At 34.4% G+C, this 22,566-nt stretch overlaps 1 protein-coding gene across 1 annotated transcript in view; it reads left to right on the top strand.

The window, feature by feature from the left end:
• KIAA0825 (KIAA0825 ortholog) overlaps positions 1-22,566 on the top strand; it is a 386,922-nt gene that overhangs the window by 237,600 nt on the left and 126,756 nt on the right. The gene's annotated exons all lie outside the window — the stretch shown is intronic.

Below are 22,566 nucleotides of genomic sequence, written 5' to 3'. Positions count from 1 at the left end.
CTTTCAAAATTGTTTTAATATAAAGAGGTCTGAAAAGATGTATCACGAAATATTGACTTAAAGATGGCAGTTCTTTTAAGGGTGGTTGGCTCTGCGGATGAAAGGAAGCTTTCAAGATAGTTTTTGGCTTTTGTGTGATAATTAACTTGAATGTAAAAAAACAATAGAAAAAACTTTTAAAAATTATTATTCACTCTGAAAAAATGCAAGAAGATATACTTCAACTTAGAAAAACAACTAAAGCCTTATTGAGGAAGAAGGGTGTATACACCTTCATCAGAGTGGACTATTTCTCTGTGACCCTCAGGACAGCCAGGTGAGGCAAGGTGCGTGGCTGGGCCTCCCACGTATGTGCTCACCTCCAGGGAGAGGTTCGGGAGGCTGCAGCTATTCATGTGAACTCTGAAGTTGATTTACTTACTGTCTTCACTGTGAGTTTTTTGATAAAATCAAACAGAAATATAGTTAAGGGGAGAATTGTTCACTTACTAGTAGAAGCATAAATGTTTTTCCCTAGTGCCCTGAATTTTTGCATATAACAAGGAAGGATATATTTTTGGGGGGGAGCGTATTTTAGAAAATACAATACTTCAATTTTTTTGAGGAAAAAAGTAACATTTCAGGTGGTTTACTAACATAACCTAGAATAAAACTTAGAATAGTCTTATCATATTCAGACCACATTAGCACAATTATTATACAGAAAAGTAATAATAATAAAAAAGTAAAAATTAGTAGCTGCTAATATAGGTTTGGCTTTTTTCTATCTTTTGCTTTAAATGAAAACTTGTTTATATGTACAAGTGTAAAGCCATATTAAACATGGGAATACTCATGTATTATAGACACTCATTTCCATTCGGGTGTAATTTAACCTCTGTCAGTTATTTTATGTGCTGACATTCTAAAATGTAAGATTGATTTCCTCAGACAAACCCAAAATGTACATTTGCTTGATTTTATTATATTGACTGTTTTAACTCAAAATTAGAGCAAGTAGTACCATTGCCAGTCAGTTAATATCAAAAAGCTGAATTCTGCATTTTGACATATAACACAGTAACAGATACCAAAGAACTAAAAAGTACTAAAAACAGAGTTTAAGGAATTGAAATGTTTGGCTTGCTTTTAATAACCCTCTTATAATGTGATTACACATTAGGTCAGATCCTTGAAAATGCCCCACTGTACATTGACTTCATTGTTCCCTGAGCCCCACATCAGGGGAAACAATAATTATTATAACTGGCATTGTAAAATCATGAACAAATTAAGTTTTTAAAAAATTACAATTTGTGTCACGTGTTGAAGCACTTATTTCTATATTTTTCCTTGTATTTGAAGTAAAATAGTAAGAATTTGACAACTCTAACATTGTAAGGTGATAGTGATCTATGAAACTTATGTTTACCACCCATCCCTTTTTGCCATGCTCAGTAATTAAAAATGGCTGTGGGCATTTTTATCCACTGAGATTTACCAACTGCTATAGCTTTCAACATTTATAGAAGGATTTCTACACCTGCCTTTTTTAATGAAATTACCAAATATCAGAGCAGCTTGAAGTGTTTTCTTTAAAAAAACATAATAAGTTTACCTCTAGGCCTCTGGTTTTCAGCAGATAGAAAGCGCTATCATTAGCCTACCATCCGTTTTAATTTGAAATCCTAAGAACAAAAGTCATTAATAAGTCCTTTGTCATGGATTTAAAAAAAGAAGATGCCTTTTTAGTATTTGTGTGTCATCATGCCAGGCCTAGAAAATTAGGCTAATTTATTATTTAAAACACTGGTGGGATTCCTAATTGCATTCATCATTAGATATGACATGTTTAGAACTGAGAACCATATCCAGTGAGAATTTTCCAGTTTGAATTTTGAAATAAAAATATTTTTCAAGAGATCCCTAGCTATTGCCTGTTACCATGGCAACAGTCCTATTTGTCTGAGAGCTCTGTCCGCTGCCAATGAGAGAGAGAGCAACGTCAACTAAACATACGAATACATCAAAGACAAATTCATATGCTCAATCTGATCAGCTCAATTAATGTAAGAACAGAAGCTGAAGGGGGTTAAAAGAGGGCACCCATTCAGGATAGATGAAGCCCCTTTTAGCAGAATATACACGCCGGCCTTTTGGGGGAGGAATTTAGCACACTGTCAAAAACATTATCAGAAAAAGAAAGTACTAGGCCTCCTACACCTAACAGATATGAAGCTGTCAGACAAAGAATAGCACTATTCATTAAATGACACTTATTTTCTCCCACTTTACAAGAATACAGTGAACAAAACAAGCAGGGGAGCAGCTGAGAAAGACACTTTTTTCTTTTGCTAGTGATGACAGACATGCGGCAATTATGGTGATAACTAAGGAATACTAAACAAGAAGCCAGCCTCCATTCTGTTTATCACCTTAAATTCTGTGTTACTAACTTTGCATGCAACTCCTGTTCTGTTTTATTATTTCAGTCTGGGATAAATTAGATGCCTTTGTTTTTAGCATGGTGCCTTGAGTTTAGTATAGCATACCTCTAAACTCTGTGACTTATCACATGTTTTTTGTTAAATGGCCATATCAAGTTGAGATTCTTTCAAAGTAAGGCATTTCCAAAGCACAACAAAACGACTATTATCAATGAGAGGTGTATGTGGGGCTTGGGAGGCTGTGTAAAGGGAGATATTCTATAATAGTTGGGCACATATTTTTAAAGAGATAGAGTTAAAATTATATTAATCACCGTCTTTGCTTTTATGCTTCAGTTTACATGCCGATAGGTTTTATGGTATATGTGTGTTTAATGGACCCTTTTTTTTCTTTCAAAGAAGTGGTAGGTGTAGAAACTGGTTTGTAGGGTTGGTAACAGGTACAGGCAAGTAGGAGTTCCTGTGAGATTGCTGCCTTTTAAGAATCTTATGCTTAAACCATGATGATCTGATTTAAGGCCTATTATCAATAGTCTGCTACTTATATCTGTATGATCGTGGACTGATTGATAGTGACTTTGTAGCCATGTGCTCCATAATGCGCTGTCAGGAAATGCTGACAGAAGCAATGAAAGAACAATAAATGTGGGGCAGCCGTAATGTAAAGGTCCAGCAGGGCTGTATGAAAACTGATAGCTGAGATATTGGCTCCTATGTTACCATATACACCAGCCCCTTAGAGAATTTAGCTTGTGAGTGAATTAAAATGGTCTCCTGATACCCAGAAGGAAGGGAAAAAAAGATCTTCATTTAAGGAACTTGCCGACTTTGCCAAAATATTGCTTTATAAAAGCAGAGCCAAGATTGAAAAAAAAAAAAAAAATCTCTTACTCAAAAATCTAGGCATGTCTGACACATCTGAGGAACTATTTCTTAAAATCAATACACACAAAAAAGCACTGTATCCAGTTTTTATGATACTTAATCCATCTGTATATAATTACAAAATAAGACATTTTATTAGAATTCCTATTTTAAATATAAGGCACTTGATACCATTTTTTAAAATTCTTAATCTTAAACTTCGTGCATGATTATAGCTTGCATTTTGCCAATGCAGGTTTTTAACAAATAATTTAGGATAAGTCAATTTATTAAGCCATAAATTTTACTCTCTTCTTCCTGGTCTTAAAATGTAGCTCTGAATGAAGTTAGACTCATGCTTTTTCTTGCTTACATATTATTTTATAGAAAACCTCTGCTTCCTTAAGCATCACTTAATAATTCTTAGTATCTAAAGATATAACCAACATTTCAAGATCAATGCTTCAAATAAAATAGAATCCTGATACATTATAACAAATCATTTTTTCAAAAGTAAAATCATTTATTATCTTTAAAAATAGACATAGATTCTGATATGTGAGGTGACCTTAATTTTTCTTCCTTTGATTAGAGAATGTAATAAATATTTATATATTTTTAATGCTGAGCCTTTGGGGTATGTGTATTGGGGTGAATTAAGGTCAAATCTGTATTAATAATTTTGATTGGTTTCCTTCAAGAAGAAAAGTAAAAGGTATTTTATTTACGAAGTTATCTAAAATGTTTTGGGGAATGCTGGAGAAGCTAATTTGACTTAAGTGTCTGTGGGGGTGCAAATAATTTGCTTAGATGAATTTAATTTTTGATTCAAACCTTTTTATGGTATTAATGTGCCATATTTAAAATGACATTTAAAAACACATTTTTAGAATGACAAGAATTTATTCTGGCAAGCTTCAAAAGGTGCTATCTTCTGAGAGTACTCAAAGAATATTCTAAGCAGATCATTGACAAAACATGCCTACAACAGACTGTGATTGTATACATTCAAGAGAATGATTTTTTTTATACCATATTATTGACATAATAGATTGAGTCATCATTACTGTCTGATATGCAAAGGCCTAGTTTAGAACTCTTCTGTGGATCCTCTTTAGCACGCAAAATATTGACACAATAGACGATAATGGCTCCTTTGGAACCATTAGGGTCCATCATGTCAGGGCCTGCTCAGACATTTCTTAGCAGGTAGCACACAGGCTCTTGACATGATAGATCATAACAAGTCCAAAGGAATAATTATTGTTCTTTAGATTATACCATACTTGGGAATTTCATAGTTAATTACAATTAGAACATATTGTCACCAATGTGAATTTTAAATAATGTATTAATTCTATTCTATTAGTAATACACATTTGATACAGATACGCACACACCATGTATATTATAATTTATATAAGCGCAACCAGATCCCATGCAGTTATGTACACTTTCCCTGTCTAGGAACTTAAGAAATTCATACTGATTATTACGAATATTCATAAAAAGCAATTCATTTTCAGCCTTATACCTTTTATGCGAAGAGTCAGCCTCGAGCAAATTTTATCATCCCCAGCCTAGACCTTTGAAAGCACATAGGCCTAATGGAGAGAGTGACAGAGCTTGAGTGACACTGACTCTGACAGGCGGGCGCTCTGGTGGGCATCCATATAATTAGATCTTTTGTGTGGTCTGGTTCGCTAAGGCAGAACTTGATGTTTTACTAACAAAATCCTTTGAAAAGAAACCTCATCCCCCCAAATTTTTGGTTTTTGCCAAGGAAAGAAGTGAAAATAAAAATATGCAAAGAAAAACTCCCTGGTAGTTTTGGATGATTTGTATTATCTGCAGGGTAAAAGATGAAATGAGTGGTGTTGGATTGGCTTATAAGGAAGGCATCATGCTTTTTCTTTTCATGTGAATAGTTCTTATTGTGTTGAGATTAGAGACAAATAGAAATTATATTATACAATGAGGCAAGCCATTAGCTTTCATAAAAAGAAATTTTATCTGCAGTGAAAAGCTTTTGATCTTGAAGACTTTCTAAAAAGCTGTTTAAGTTTGATTTTTGGTGGTGGTAGTTATTTGGTGTGTCGGTATCAATGTATAGAAATTACATTGGGTAGTTTCTCTATTTGCGCAGTAGTATGTCACACTTAAAGAATGTCCTTTTGTTATTTTCACTAAAACATAAATTCGGCTTATTGCCTAAAGCTTTAATGAATATAAGTCTTAATCAGACCATATATAACAAAACAGTTTTCTTATTTTTATTAACCACCGAGTCTTTCCCCATGGTTTGTATCTTTTTCAGGTTCTAAGCAACATCATAAGCTTCAAAACAAACAAACAATTGCTTTGAATTTACAAACTCATTTTGACACATAAAATTCCTTTTCCCTTCTGTTTAGCACTCTTAGAGAATTGGAGTAGATCAATGCACATTTTCTGTTACCGAAAAAAATGCAATGGCATAAACCTATTGCACACTGGAGGTCACCCTTGCTATTTACAATTTTTTTGCAATTTTACAAAACAAAAGCAGATACTGCATGATTTTAATATGCACCACAGTTTTCATGATATTTTGATATAAATACATGGATGTTATGTGTCTTCCATCTATAGTCATATTAAGTGCAATTAAGGAACCCATTATAAAAATCTTATGGTTGTCTGATTTTTCTGATGAAATAAGCAAATGACAAGAAGCTTTTCAAAACAAAAACTAGAAGGTTTCATTACATATTATATATAATAGATTTTGAAAATCTTTCCAAATTGTTAGAATTCTAGAGTAGAGTTCATATGCATTTTTTATTCAATAATTTGTCAGATTTTTTTAACCACATCATTTCTGGAGATAACTTTACCCTAGTTAATACGTATTGCTTCTTGATAAGAAAAATTACTTCTGTAGTAATTTTATTTTCACATAATTTATTGTTATGCTAAATAGTTGACCATGTTCTACAGTTTTCCTACCATATTACTTTTACATTTTTATGTCCATTCAAAATAAAAATAATGACATATGATTTGACTGTGAATAAAAAGGTATTGCTTTAAAAATGTACTTAGAAGCAAGAACATGTATAAAACATTTATTAAACTCAATAAGCACTCTGGTTTTTGCAAATATCTCAAATACTTCAATGACAAAAGATGAGGAAAATAAACATTTTGCCTACATCTTAAAGCCATTCAGAATAGGAGCCAAGATAGATTGAGAAGTATCTGATTCCATTCCAGTGAGAAGAATATTCTAAAAATGTAAGGGCTCATCATCTGGGAGCTGTAACAAGGAAAGGTAAAAGTTCACAAAGGAAACAAATACATTTTATCTATTTTTTCTTAAGATGGAATAGGAATACCTTTAATTTTCCTCAATGAATATTATTTCGGCATACATAGCCAGTTCTCTGAGTTATTTTATAGCACTTTTTAATCTTTCATGAAAAGAATTCTTATATCCAGTTTCATAAATGTTTAACACAATATGTCAATTATCTGGCACAAGTGTCAGAGGTCAGAAGTGAGTTAAAATATGGGAAGATGTCTTTAACAGATTCATAGGAGGTGGCAGGATCAAGGGAGCAGAGGGCACACCATCACGTTCCTAGTCAAGGCCTAAAGACATCCAGGGATATTTGTCCACTAGCAGCAACTCGAGCCTTCTCTGCTGTTTATACCACGGAGGCTTCATTGCTCTCCTTGCCTCTCTTTATTTAGGGTTCAGTGGAAGGAACTGATGAGCCATACCTCAAGCTCCAGATGGTTGATTTTTACAAAGAGAAACAACTGCATAGCATCGCCTTCTTTTCAGCTTTCTTTCTGAGATATTGCCAGTGTATAGCCAATGTCTCAAACACCCCTTTTTAATCTAGTCATTCTGTTCATTGTTGAAGGTTCGAAGCCGAGTGTCTCCGTGAAGCCTTTCCCAGACACTCCTGCACTGTGAATATCTCTCACACGGACCCTAGAGCAGTGTGTCCCGCTCATTTTGGATTTCGTATGTGCACCTTTAGTTTTTTATTTAACTGAAATTGTGTGTTTGTTTCATCCTACCAGTGAGTTTGTACACCCAGTTGCAGCAAGCACTCTTTTATCCTATAATCCTCATTGCCCTGAGCAGACACTGGACACTGAACAGCTGGAAGTAATCTCTTCCTCCTCTGACTCTCATAGCACTTCCTTTGCACCACTTTTGTGACCCTTATCACTTCATACTTTGTATTACAGTTATTTAAGAACGTGTTTTATCTCCTCAGCTAAAATAGAAATTCCTTGGGAGCAGAACTATGTTTTATGCATCTTTATATCCCACACTATCATCTCTAAAACAACTGCATTTAGAACCATGTTTTCAAATAAAGTTTTCAGTGTCTTAACTAGAATTTATTGAATACCTTTGTACAGAGCACTGCTAATTACTGAGGATGGTACAATGTAAAGCACTATTGTTTTTTCTGTAAAGGAGTCAAAATACAGTGGTGAGAGAGTAATGAATGTGAAAAATGCAAGAACATGACCAGAGCAGAGTGAATGGAGAGAGCACTGAGTTGGGGCTAAGAATGGAAGTGACCAGTTTCGAGCTTTCAGTTGGATATCTGGTGATAATGGTGTATGTTGTCTTTAAATCCAATTTCAGTGGCATGGCCTATAGCAAACACTTCTCTCTGTGGGGATCAGAGAAAAGACTGAATGGAAAAGATATTCATGCAACCCCATCCTACTAGAAAGAGCAATGACCAAAAGGCCTCTTAGGCTTGGGTACCTGAGTCTATGTCAGGCCAAATTGAAGGAAACACTTTGTGCAAAGCCAGCTCTCACATACTTGTTGAATGAGTGAACAAATACAGGTACTCACTCTGATATTTACTGATTAAATAAATAAAAATATAAATAATACCCCCATCTTGAAACACAGGCATTCTTTATATTCATCAGGGAACTTTATGCTTTAAATATTATCATGATAAATTCCATATCCTTCTGGGATTTTAGTAATTTCCCTTTAGTTACTAAATTGGGTGGCTGCCTGATCTTTTAAACCAATACTAGATTCAAAGCTTCTTGAGAGGAGGCTGCAGCTAATTCTTCTCTCTCACACAACAGCTTAAGTTCTAATTTAAATTACTTTTGTAATAGAAAAACAAATTCCAAGTGTGATAGACTTAAAGTACTTTGTTAGATACTGAGGGATCATGGAGTGACTGCCCTCCACTACCTGAAGTCAGAGTATCTTGCCCTTAGCAGAAACACTCGATAAATATTTGTTTAATTTAATTTAATTTTATTTTACCATGAATAACACCGAAATTTGTCCATGTTGCAATGATGCTGAAAGATTTAGTATAGAATATCCCTTTAAAATCTCCATTCATTCTGCCGTGAAATGATTAAACTCTTGCTTATCTGACGTGAAAAGACCCATGCTCTTGGATCCTGTAGCTGTTTTAGTCTACCAACAGTAATTTGATTCTTAGTAGACTATTAAAGAAGTGACTCTATAATACCAATCAATAACTATTTCCTGAAAGTGTGATTTTCAAGAAGTACTGAAGGAAATTTAAAATTGGGAGGAGGAGAGGTGAGGGAGAGAGGAGATCCTGCTTTCACTATTACCATATTTGGCAGAAAAATACTTTAAAGTAATGAAAATATAATGTGTTGTCTATGGAGTCCCAAATGACAGGAGATTCTATGAGGATCCAGAAGAAGGAAATCTCTCTTTTTGGTAGGGGAAAGAGTGTAATCCAGAAAGAAGTGGATCTTGAGCTGGAATTTGGAAGATGAAATCTGGTTCAGGGGGCAAAGATTTACAGGGATGGTTGTTAGCATAAAGCAAATGATGTAAGCAAAAATCCACAGTCTGGAATGTTCATGGCATTTGGGGAGACCATGCGTCAACCTGGCTGGAGCACAAGAAATGGAAGCTGGAAAGATAGGAACCAGGTCACATTGGGTCTTATACATATTCAACAGGAAGGAATATTCCTTTGGTTCCTTGGGCTTTGGGGCACAGTCACAGGGTAAACGACATTTTTGAAATTTGAGTTATAAAACCATGGCAGTTGAAGGAACATCATGCATCGGACTGGCAAGGGCAAATTAGTGATGGGACCATAATCAGGAGCCAAGATGAAAGTGAGAAGAGGCACTGTCAAGGCACAAGAAAGAACTAAGGTAGTTAAAAGTATTCAATATCCTAAATGGTGTACTTTCTATACTTCTCTTAATTGTCTTAACCCATAGCCTTCCACGCTTACCTCTTATTTCTGAAAAGAAAGAAGATTTCTAAGAATATTAGGGGTAAACAAGAAAATGTAGATTACAGGTTTTTAGAAAATTGACCTGAGAAAATGTGAGTCACAAGATCTCATATTCTTTCTCGATATCTTGAGGGAATAGGTAGCAAGTGTTGGTATTAATGAGAATGACCTACAGAAATGGGTCCAGTCCTGAGCTACCTCATCAGAATGCCTGGGCATGAGACCTGGGCACCTATATTTGTAACTATCTCCACGGATGGTTTGGATGCATATTAGAGTTTGAAAACAAGGACTATGTTTTCTTTCTATCATACTTTCTTCACTTATCATTATTGAAGCAATTAACTACCTGAACAAATTATGGAAAGGAGTGATGGCTACAATATTTGTACTTAAAGATTAATATCACTGTTGATTATGACATCTTGATAATTTCCCTTTAATATTTCTAGATTTTCTTAAAATGATCCATTAAAGATTCCTGAAAAAGAAAGAGTTTCTAAATAGCTTTATTTTCAAGTTTAACTATAAGCAGAGTGAGTACAATGAATTTAATAGTAAACCTACCTATCTGTCAGGATTCTCTTTTTTTTTTAATTTTTAAAAATTAATTAATTTGTTTGTTTGTTTGTTTGTTTATTTTTAGAGAGAAGGGAAAGGAGAAAGAGAGGGAGAGAAACATCACTGTGTGGTTGACTATCACTCACGCCCCAACTGGGGATCTGACGTGCAACCTAGTCATGTGCCCTGACTGGGAATCAAACCATGATCAGGATTCTTAACAGGCTGTGAAAGTGAAATATTTCACATTTACTAAAAGTTCTACTGGGACATTTCCCTCAGGTGGAAAAAAATTATGGATGTTACCTCCATAACATTTTAATACGGTTCTAGAATTTCCCAGACAATCCATTACACTAAATCATGTTGTTAATTCTTAAATGATGAATGCATATCAAAAATAAACAAACTCTTTTGCAATATTTTTAGTATCTTCTGAGTTCAGCATTTTGTAGTTATAATTGTATACTGATTGGTCTGGATGACTCTGAAAGGCAATAAGATGTAAACATATTCTTGATTTTTGGAATTATGATCTAATTAATTTTCTAGGAAATAGTCTCTCAATTCAATTTCATATTCCTCCTTTTTATCTCTAAATAAAACCTATCATATGGTCATATACTACATACATTATTCAATTTGTTATCCCAATTTGCTTTATTAACTATTTAAGCTTTCCTGGGGTCATTGGAGAGGTAGTAATGTATATAGTCTTCCAATAGGCAGAAGGTTTCTAAAATAGCTTTTAAGCGTACTAAAATAATTTCCATTGTGACATATTCTCTATCACTTATTAAAATTAAAAGTGGTTGCAAAGTTAGACATCAGTTTTGCTTCTGGCACTATCTGAATATCTTAATATCTTTGCTCCTTCTATTGGTACTTGCATAATCACCTTTATATTCACAAATAAGTTATTGAATCTCTGTTGATAGTCATGAAAACAAATTTTAATTGAGTTTGGCATGTCAAAACACCTTCTTGGGTTTTATGTTTGATGTACCATGCCACATTCTCAATGAATAAAAACTGCCTCCTTGCATATTTATTACACATTCTTAGTTAGTGAGATTTTGTTACACAAGCAGTTGCCTTATTATTTTTTACACCTGTACTTTGATATTACAGTGGTTCATTGTCAGTCGACATAATGTATCAGAAGTAGCACAGTTAATGAGCACACAGGTTGCCTTTAGTTCATTTTACATTGTGAAACCCTGCTGGGGAATAGGCTGTAAAAATTGGGGGAAGGGTGCTGACATTTTATAAATGTCATATGTCAATCTTACATAATGGTGTCTGTAAAACACTGCATTCAGGGGTATCATAGTCATATGATGGGCCGTTTTCACTAGCGAGCAATGAGATTTTTTTTTTTACTATAGTAGTCCTAAGAAAGGTGGAAAGGGAAGTGGAGGGAGGGAGGAAGAGAAGGAAGGGGGTTTCTGTTTTACAAGTTAACCGTAAGCCTTTTGGTCTGTGTACATGAATCAGGAAAGATTGGTCATTTTATTAATATACATGAATAGAGACAAAATTTGGGTGATTTAAAGTTAAAAAAAGGAGACATCAAAATGTAAATTTTACTTCTTATTGTTATACAATATTTTTACCTTAGAACAACAGAAATTGCGATATTTTTTAGTTCCATAAATTTAAATTTAAATTTGTATTGGAGGAGAAAACAGTAAGGGCATGTTATTTAAACTTAGCCTTTACTTTAATATATGTTTTTAAAACTTGTTGATTGTAAAGATGTTAACAGGCAATTTAGTCCATATTCCTCAGTGCATGAGGGTTTGAATTTTATAAATAAAGGAAATTGCATTCCTAATTGCAGGGTAACACATGCATTTTTATTTTTGCTTTTAAGACTTTATTGACCATCCTTCGTCTTGTGGTAACTGTAGAATTATAAATTCAGAATATGATTGCAAAGAGTGTGTGGAATATTTTCAGTTCTGAAATGCCTTTATTTTTAAACTGGTTAATTTAATATTTAAACATAGTTATTTTAAAATTGAAAATCTTTTTTCCTTTGAGGCCAGTCGTTTGTGTGCATGTATATGTATGTGTGTAGTGTCGTCAGAGAGGTTCTTGAATGACGCTTTTTGGTCGTTATCTGATCAAGCAGAAAGCAGAGAGCAGAAAGGGAAAGTATGAAACTGTGGTCTAGGGGGAAAATAATGATAACACAGGTCAGTGAGATCCAGCAAGTCTTTAGATGGAGGAACATTTCGATTAGAAGCATTGCTGACCAGGTCAACATCTTCCAGTGTTACCCCTTTTCCAGTTGACATGGGTCTCCCCTCATACTATTTCCTCTCTCCCCAGATTAAAAGCAGGAGCAACACTGCCCTGCACTGATGTAATGCTTTACCATCGTCAGGGAGCAATCCACTCATGGAACAAGGAGCCAGGCATTATTTTTCCCATTTCAGAGAAATGACTTGTTTTGGTTTCAGAACCAGGAGTGTATTAAGACTTTTATAATTTCTATCCTAGTACTCTTTCTAGCACACCAAGTATTTGCCCCATTAATACATCCAGATTTCTTCCCTCACAGTAGATCTTTATATAAACTTAACAATTCATAACTCAAAGCTGAGGTGAGGTTCATTAAATATCTCCTAGGCCAAACAGATATATATCACGTGGACCGTTTTCTGGGTATGATCTAATTTTGATTGCACTATTTAATGATTATCATTCAAAGAACATGGTGAGAAATCAACTGCTTTCTAAAATCATGATATTATGATACAACTTTTCTAATGAAGCTCTTTGTAGCCAATCTCAAGCTGGTGACTAAAGTGTGTGGCGCACCTTGGGGACTCCTGTCCTGTTTCATTTACCATGGACAAATTAGGTAGGAATGGCGAGGAGCCTTGCCATGGACAAATCACCAGAGTTCTTCCACTTCCTTCTACTGTCCACTGAATGCTTTTAGTAACTACATTACAGGTGTGAGAGCTAGTAGAAAGGACAACGGGAATGATTTGTTTTCATTGTGATAACTCTGCTGACTTGCCTAATTTGAACGTTGTACTTTAGAGGAGCCCAGCCATTCTTTATACTGAAACAAATATATATTTCCAATTTTTAAAATGTCCCACTTCACAATTTAAACTTAACCTTTTGTGAAATTTTTACTTAAAAGAGGAAAATTGTAGAATCATATTTCCTAATAATGCTGGTATTAATGCTAGAAACATTTCAGTTTCTTTCTTAAGGAAGAGGTGGTTTGTTTTTCATTACAATTTAAAATTATATTTAATATATGAACTGACTTTATTGACTAAATATAGTAGTATATGTTTTCGTAAATATATTCTTTAAATTTTTTTTGCTGAAATTTAGGTTAAGATTCCTGATCTCATATTTTAAATTTAGGCTTATATGATAGTTTTGAGATACAGTTGGGAAAAGTATTGAGATATGTTCTTACTTGAGAAGATTTAGAAAATTCCTATCCTAAGTCCAACAGGATATTTCTGTTAACACTAAATAGAAACTGTAAGTAACTAGAGCTTTTGTGTGGTAAAAGTTAGGCCTCAATTGTTTCGTTGTTGTTACCAAGTTGTCCTGAGCAAATATTTGTATATGCAATTGTGTGTTAGTTGAGTTTAGTGATTTTAACTTGTCTTTCATTGAAATTCTTCATGTGAATGTCTTCTTTTCAGAAGTTGAATTAGTTTTATTTTTAAATGTAGTTGTTACCTGACAGAGCTTGTTGCTCTTCCATCATCTGAAAATAATTATAAGCTATTAGTTTCATTTTCTTTAAATGAAGGAGGCAACAATTTGAAATTGTCTTTTTCTCATAAATGCTGAAAACAAGTACTATTTTGGCAATATTGTTATAAATAATCTGCCTAAATTATTAACTGTAAATATGTTGTTAGAGACTTGCCAAGAGTAGACAACACATTAATTTTTGTTGTTGTTGTTTAAAACTATCTAGTTCTGTTGTTGGGTAAGACAATTTATTCATACAATCATATAAAAATCACATTTAATAAAAAACAATCCAAGGCAAAGAGAAAAAAAAAATGTCTTTATCCATAAGCAACCAGATGAGAAATGGATTTTTATTCAGTCAGATCCTTTTAGTCAATGAAACAGCATTTTCATGCATATTGCACTCAAGTGATAATTAATATAGTCTAATTCAGGACATGATGCCTGAATTGATGTACTGTCATCAAGACCCCATGTTAAAATCAAACCTTGACAGAGGTTTAACACCCTGGAACAGGTCATCATACGATAATACTCTTTGCTTCTCAGTATTTGTCTTCAACCAAGCAAAGTATTACAAGATGGGGTAAGAAAAAAAGGGGAAATAATTACAAATGAAGAGTGACACGGGCTGTGAATAGAACATATGTTAGGCTAGGCAGAGGCATCAGTGAATTATATCATTTCATGATGAAGCGGCACTGGGGCTGAACGGGCCTATTTTAAACCTTGATGTATTTTATCTCTACTGTATTTGGACTGTCATCCTTAGAGAAAGACTTGGTGTAATTGAGAGTCAACTCTAATCTGCATGACCCGTGCATGAGTGGGGGCCAGAGGAGCACTGCTATGGAGGCCAGGGAAGCTACTAAGCAGATGAAATGAACAATCACCTTCTATTCTTTACAGTTACAAATGCATTCTGTGAGATACAGTGGTCAGAGTTATGGCTTACCAATGCCATTCATATTACAAAGTGTGGGAACTGTTCTCAGTATTAAGATCTGAAGGAAACTAGGTAATTTTAATGCTCATTTTAGGAGAGAGAGCATCAAAACCTGGTTTATGTTAGACTTTCCTTGTGGAAAGCTATTACATACAATGAGCACAACTGGTCATAATGTGTTTTCATTATATCTGATTTTATTTGGCTATTTCCCTGAAGTCTTTGTCATTTTTGCACATATTAAGCTAAATGCTCTAACAGCCACTCATATGCCCCCCTTTCCTGAAATTCATCTTGATAACTTCTGCCAGAAGAAATCCTTCCATTCTCTGATGACTTTCAGCACTTCGCCTCACAACTGAGGCCTGTATTTCGTAATGCCTTCTCTTCACCATGCATGTGCAAGTCTCATCTCACCAACCAGACTGTAAGCTCCTCAAGGATACAAACCATAAGTCCACACTGTGTATCTCATAGTTCTAGGTACTCAGCAATGTTAGATGAGTCAATATTTTTGGCCTGTGGGTGTACATATATTATAAATACATTATATCTACTAGACTTGGGAATAGGTCAAAATTCTCACATTCATTTCTTTCCAACTAGTCAATCCAGGTTGCATTGTTTAGTCTGGAAAAACTGTTAACTATCTATCTGGGACTAAGCTGGAAGCAGTGAAGCTAGGAATAAAACTGAATATGAACAGTTACCCCTACTTTCTATATAGAATTTATATTATTTTTCTTTCTATCCATAAATCATATTCCCTACTTATTGGAAAGTCACAGGAAGTAGCATTAACCTAATCTTAAATTGCAAATGGAGGGGTTCAGAAGTGAAATAGACTGTGCAAAATGGTTAGTGATAAAGAGGGTGAGAAAAACTCTGTAACTCAGAAGTAGATCTAGACAAGCCACGCTTCATACGCATTTCCTATCACCTACCATCAATGCTCTAGGAAAAGTAAAAACCTATCCATACAGAAGACAAGTTAAGTTTCAGCTCACTTCATGACAGCTGAGTTCGTGGAGCCAATCCATCAAAACACTGATGTCTTTCTCTTTTGACTCTCCTGCCTTCCTCTCTCCTCCCCACTTCCTCCCCTTAGATGGGGCTACCTGCCAGTTGTTTTCTTGCCCACCTATAACAGAAACGCATTGGAAGAACATTTAGCAAGGTCTGAAAAACATACTCATAATTCTGTTTAGCCATGGCCTTTGAGCCTCATCTTTCATAAAGGCAAATGCAAACAGGTCTTATAAAGGCTAATTTTTTAGATTTTGTGAATTTTTATATAAACTTCAATATAATTGATAAATTATTACTATTTCCTGTTGCAGTATAGTGTATGTCTAGCAAGAGTATATGTTTGTGTCATTATCTTTAACATATAATTGAAATATATAAATTACCTTCTTGTTTTAACAACTCTACAAACCCCAAATATGAAATTTTCTTAAAACTCTGATATTCAATAAATTTAATGGAAATAAATTAATGTACACACTATCAGTAATAGGACAAGAGACTCAGATCAAGTTACACATTAAAATATGTAAAATTTAGCAGCTATCTCTTATTTCTTAGGCAATACCTTATCATATAAAAACAAATAACTAGATTTCATCATTTTAATATGACTTAAACCAACATTAAGTATATACACTTTACAAAGTGTTAAATTTTAATCTTAAGGGAAAAAGGGATTATATGTCCTTAGTGTATGGCATTTTTTTTATTTTAACACTTAAATTACTTTGAGATATATGTATATATGTTAAATATTATTATGACCTTCGAATATGTGACTGCTTAGAATATTTTATTTGGTAAGTTATTATATGTGCCATATCATGATACCAATCTTGTCACTTAAATTTTTAATGATAGTGTTATTCATATCGAAAATATAACAAGTCTCAGAGAAATTATATAATTTCTCAGAGAAATTTTATATATATATGAATTTGCCCCCTATTGTGTATTTTATAATAATTTTGTCTAGGTCAGTTGCCCATAAAAGATTAAAGTCAGTTCTGTTTTAGGTATGTGCCTTCATTTTCCAAATGAGAAAGATATAAATACTTGTAATGTCTCTAGTTAAGGAACTCATGAATGCTGACACCCTGTTCCTTATTCTAATACATTTCAAAAATAAATTCTCTCATTTTACTTAAGCTTCTCAAAGCCATTTAAATTTTCATAATTATTATTAGCGCCATATCTCTGCGTTTGGTGTTAAACTTTTAAGTGTTAAAATAAAATTCACATTAGAAATTTCAAATTACGAAGGAAAGTAGAATTCATCTTAACAATTTAATCGATGTGAATTTGAGTAATATTATATGTAAGCCTGAAACAAGAAGGATTTACATGTATGCACATTAAATATAATCCATAGTTATCAAGCCTGTGCCCAGTCTTTAGGAAATTTTATAGTTTAGCTTATATGGAACTTTATGAATTAAATAGGAAAGAGAGGGAACTGCTCTTAAAACTGAATTGAAATGAACAAAAATAAAGCCTTTTGCTTTGTGGGTGACTGTGCAATATACCAAAGAGAATGTAGTGGATTTATTCACCTGAGTTACCTGCTTACCGCTCACCTACACGGTGCAATATGGAGGTTCCCTTACCTTGTTACATGCCCTCATAGCCAGTGAAAAGGAAAGGTTGGGTCATACCAAATATTTCTCTATGGTGACACCTTTTTTTTCTATCTTCACAACTAACTACCCTGCCAGCTGATTCTCCAGCTGCTCAAATACAAAATGAAGATATTCAAAGGAATCTCACTGCTAATAATTTCTGAAGGAGGCATATCATTAGTTCAAAAATTAAAATACTCAAAGGAATCTGATTTTGGCATCTCTGTAGATTCAGAACCCTCCGCACTTCCTTCTAATGCACAAGTGACAGAAATCTACATAAATGAGACCGGAGAAAGGAAGGGTAAAAGAAAAAGAAGAATGAAGTAATCCAACAAATAACCTGGAACCTCAAAAATAAAATACAAAATTCCCTATGGTAGTTCAAATGAGTTCTTTCAGTTCCAGAATAAAGAGTGCTTAAATTCCACACAAATAAGCATTGCCTTCAAAATTCTAGGCAGTCTTAATTGTGGCTTCCTCTGAGCTGACAGTAACTTGAAAAGATCAGCAATTTCCACCAGTCTTCTAAATTGTGCATTTTTATCATAACTGCACTATGGAAGAAAGAAGAAACTAATGACATCAGTAATTGCATGAAGTTCCTATTTAAGTCAGTGGCATACTGAGCACATTTGACACCTGGAGATCATTCTTAACACCCACATTCTATACAACAAAAATTATTTTCAGAAGCAATCATAAAATGAAACAAGTGATAACAGTGATGACGATGATATCTGAGGGGAACATATGTGGTGAACATGTTTTTCAAAATTTCAAATGATTAAACTTGACACATACAGTCATGTCAATAAAAATTATAAATAATAAATATCTTGGCACCATAAAAGGAAAAAAGTAATCAATACTTTTAAATTATATTAATATATTTTTGGAAAAAAGAAAAATATTTACATTAAAAAATCTAAACACAAATAAAAACTCCAAGTGGTCATGTAGATGAAGAGATTGCAGTAGTAAAACAAGTTCTGTTTTGTCATCTTTGTCTCTCTGTGCTACCATTGGTCATTTCAAATCTACTGTTTAAATAAAGCAATGTTATATATAGCACAGGAGTTGGAGACACTACTGTGCTTGAAGCCAGATTGAACAATTTGGAGTAGTGACCATCTTACTCTTGAACTTAGTGTTGCAATGACCATGTGCACCTGAGCTACCATGCATCTGAGCTGACTATATAACATTAAGTTCTCTGAATCATTTCCGTGTTGAATACAATGTTCATTAAAGGATAAGTAATAAAAACATGCTAATTTTTTAGAGGTTTTCATTATATTTTTTGTTTTGAGATAGTTTATTTATTCTTTAAATTTTATTTTTCAGTTACAATTTACATTCAATATTATTTTGTTTTTGTTTCAGCTGTACAACATAGTGGTTAGATAATCATATACTTTACACAAAGTGTTTCCCCCCCAATATTTCTAGTACCTTTCTGGCACCGTACATAGTTATGCTGTACTTTACATCCCTGTGCAACTTCCAATTTGTACTTCATATATTAGGGCCTCCACTAAATTTCAAATGACAGTCACTATATCTTCCTTTGGTACAATGGTCATTTCCTTTATCTTTTTCTAAAACTGTGTTCATGTGATTAGACTTGTCTAAGAAATGATGAAAACTCTTCTGTCTTCTGTAATATTGTTTTTGGCAAACAAATGCAAGCATCTGAAGGAGGAGTTATGGAAAATAACTCTGCTTATGAGTATTCCTGTTCTCAACCAATGACCTTTTCAAATGCACTGCTACCCCAAAGGATACAGAAAAAGATAGAGGGACAAGGACATAGGCCTTAAGTTCCATCAACAGCAACAGAAGTTCATTAATATCAGTCAGTCAAGAAAGGGAGGTTGATCAGCATTACATCCATATATTGGGGACAGTCATAAGAATTATGATTTGCTGCCAAACACAGTTCACATTTGAGCTAGGCCTTTAATTCAGAAGCCTTAACACAATTTTAAGAAGTGGCTGATAGAATTATAATTATTCCTATGTTTAAATAAGTTCCACAACTCTTAACAAGCACAAAACCTGTAGCAGTTTTTACAGAATTGGCACATTGTTTGACTTGGCAAACAGGGTGTTTAAAGCTGTTTTTACAAAAGTTTCCATTATTTTTACAAAAGCTGCTGCAGAATTTAAGCTTTTTTCACATTTCAAACATATGTGTATTTGTTTATGGGCAGATAAAAACAAAGGGAAAATAGGAACACATCCCAGGTTTTGAGCTTAATTTCTACCCAAATAGGTATGCATTGAGACTTGCAACTAGAGCTTTACAAATTAATAAATATTTTTATTCAGATTAGCTAAATAAACTACCTGATTTCTTCAACTGAAATTTTTCTTCCAGTGTCTATTTTCTTTAGCCTTGATTCTTTTGTTATAACCATCCTGTGAGTATACCTGAATCTCTATTTGAACTTAATGTTTTAATTTTTATCTTATAATTTTTTTCCTTAAGAACAGCCCCAATTCTATTTTTAACACTTCTACTTATTATTAGGAAATCAATATAAATAGAGATGAGAGAAAAAAAAAAATCTGACCTGGTGTTTAATGATCTTGGGATGGTCGACAGTTAAGGGCTCATAGCAATGCTGTAAACTCACCCACTATGGGCTCACTGCTTCATTTCCTGCTTCCTGCTAGAGGTTTGCCAGTTTTCATCATTTTAGGTACCTCCTTCTAGGAATGTTGGGTGAAAGCAGAGTTGGGCTAACCCAACGCCTTTAGCCATTTTTTTCCAGAAGACAATCTTTACAGGAGAGCTGAAAAACTAGGTTTGGCCGTGTTCCTTTAAACCTTCTTTGTGACCTTGGTTAAAGTTGACTAAACTGAACTTGTGAGTCACTAGGATGGTTCTCAGGAGGCTCCATGTTCTTCAAGTGCCCCCAAGAACAAGAACATAGATATCTGACGGATTCCTGGAGTAGTCACTCCAGAAACACAATGGCAGGTGAAGTTGCCATTTTGCCTCATGACACAGCCCGGCACCACCAGTAAGGTAATTTTTTAAATTCATAATTTGGTGATGACTACTAGATGTTTAAATTTAGCACACCTTTCTAGAAATTCAGTGAGTGGGAAACTGATGTTTCTCAAAGTTTTTTTTTTTTTAAGATGTTCAGAATGAAGCTGTCCTTAATATAATAATTTTCTTTAGCTTCTAAATATATTTTGGAGAGAAAAAGCCTTAATTTTAGCTCATCATCTCTCAGGCACTTGAGATTTTAAAATGAGTAATATAGTCTTGTGTGAGTATATAGTAAAATTTGTAAAAGACCTAATTTGACAAATAAGATTTTGAGCATATAACTCAGTGCCTCAGAATAATTATACTTGTTTACCAAACAGAAGGAAGATACAGCAGCTGAATTAGTTGCCCATTTTTATTGATAAAATTATAATTAGTGAAGATATACAATATGGCATGTTAGGATTCAGGAAAGATTTTTTTTTTTTTTTTTTGCTTTTAAGCATTTAGTAAAGTGCTTATTGTCTTTTATATTTCAAGATAACATTGCAGACCTTTGTGTCTGCAAAGACTGTTAGCATTCTAGCTAAAAGTCATCTGAAGACTGATCTATGTATTTGTAGTGAGAGGTGATGTTGGTAGAAGTGGTTTAGTAATAGTTGCCATGTATTCAGGGCCTGCTATGTGCCAGGAGCCGGTGGCAGACGGCTTACGTACATTACCTCATTTCATCTTCATTCAAAGCATAGACATTATTATTCCCATTTAACATATGAGAAAACTGAGGTTCAGAGAAAATAAGTCATTTTCTAGGGCATACAAGGCTAGTAAAATTGGGGCCTGTGCCAATTCCTATTCTGGACAAATGAACACCTGGAACTCTAGATGTGGGGTGCGCACAGGGACATGTGGGACTGACCTATGGGCTGTAGTGATCCGAGCCATAGATGGCCTCAGATGAGAAGCAGGACAGAGAGTTGAAGTGCAATTTCCCTGAATATAGATCATAGCATCAGGCCACAGGCCTCCAGAGAAGGAGCTAGGATTTCAACCAAGCACCGTCTAGCTCACAATCTTCTGTTATCCTGTCTGGTTTGTGAAGTATCTACTAGTTGGTTAGTACAATGGGGTACAGAGGTGAGCAGGATCTGTCCCTGACCTCAGAGAGCCAACAGTCCAAAGGTGGAGACTGACACATAAACAGATATTACTCATTCATGGCACTTGATCACTGTGTGTATGTATCAAATATCAAGCAGCAAGAACCTAAAGGAGGTGGGCTGGTAATTGGTAAAGGCTTATTGAAAAATTGATCTGAACTGAATTTTTAATAACAAATCGTAGTTAATACACACATACGCATGTGCATACACACACACACACACACACACACACACACACACACTCCTCATGAGCCTTGATACACCACTTTGTCTAAGTCTGCTAATCAGAAAGAAAGATAAGAAGCAGATGAATGTTGTCAGCACTCAATATTTTGCTTGGTTTGACTTTGTAGCCGTGTTGACACTACACCTGTTCCACTCTTGTCCTAAACGACATGCTGACTTCTTGATTAGAGGTTTCTGTTTTGTTATCAGTGTGGTAAGCAATGTGCCACTCATGTAGCAGAATTTGATTATAGTTTTCATCTTTGCTTCCTGAATTGCTATGGGTTTGCTCTCGTGTTGGCTCACATGTGACCTCTGCCGTTTTTGATTTGAAAAGTTTCCTTCAGAACTTTCAGGATGGACTAACCCCCACCTCAGCCCCAGCTTCTGGTCTTCTTTACTCTTTCCAGCTGTGGCCGTCTGTGCTGTTTCAGAAGGCTAAGCCTATGATTACAGGGCTGCTTTATCTGAGATCCACAAAGAACAGATCAAAGTGATACCTTCAGTTCTGGCATGACTAGTCATTACTTAATGAACTCTTCAGTCTTTATAACTTTCTTAGCTCAGTTATAGTTGGGCAAGAGCTAGACAACTTTAAACCTGCTGACTAACTTTAGTTAAATCCTTTCTCAAGGTCAGCATACAGCTAATAGGTCTCTTCATTATTGACAACCTGAAACCATATTATCCACTCAAGAAAGTTC

Source organism: Furipterus horrens, unplaced genomic scaffold, assembly GCF_987537825.1.
Source record: "Furipterus horrens unplaced genomic scaffold, mFurHor1.1.pri manual_scaffold_5, whole genome shotgun sequence".
Taxonomy (NCBI): Eukaryota; Metazoa; Chordata; class Mammalia; order Chiroptera; family Furipteridae; genus Furipterus; species Furipterus horrens.
Note: the sequence above shows the minus strand (reverse complement) of the source record. Positions and strands in the feature narration are given on the sequence as shown.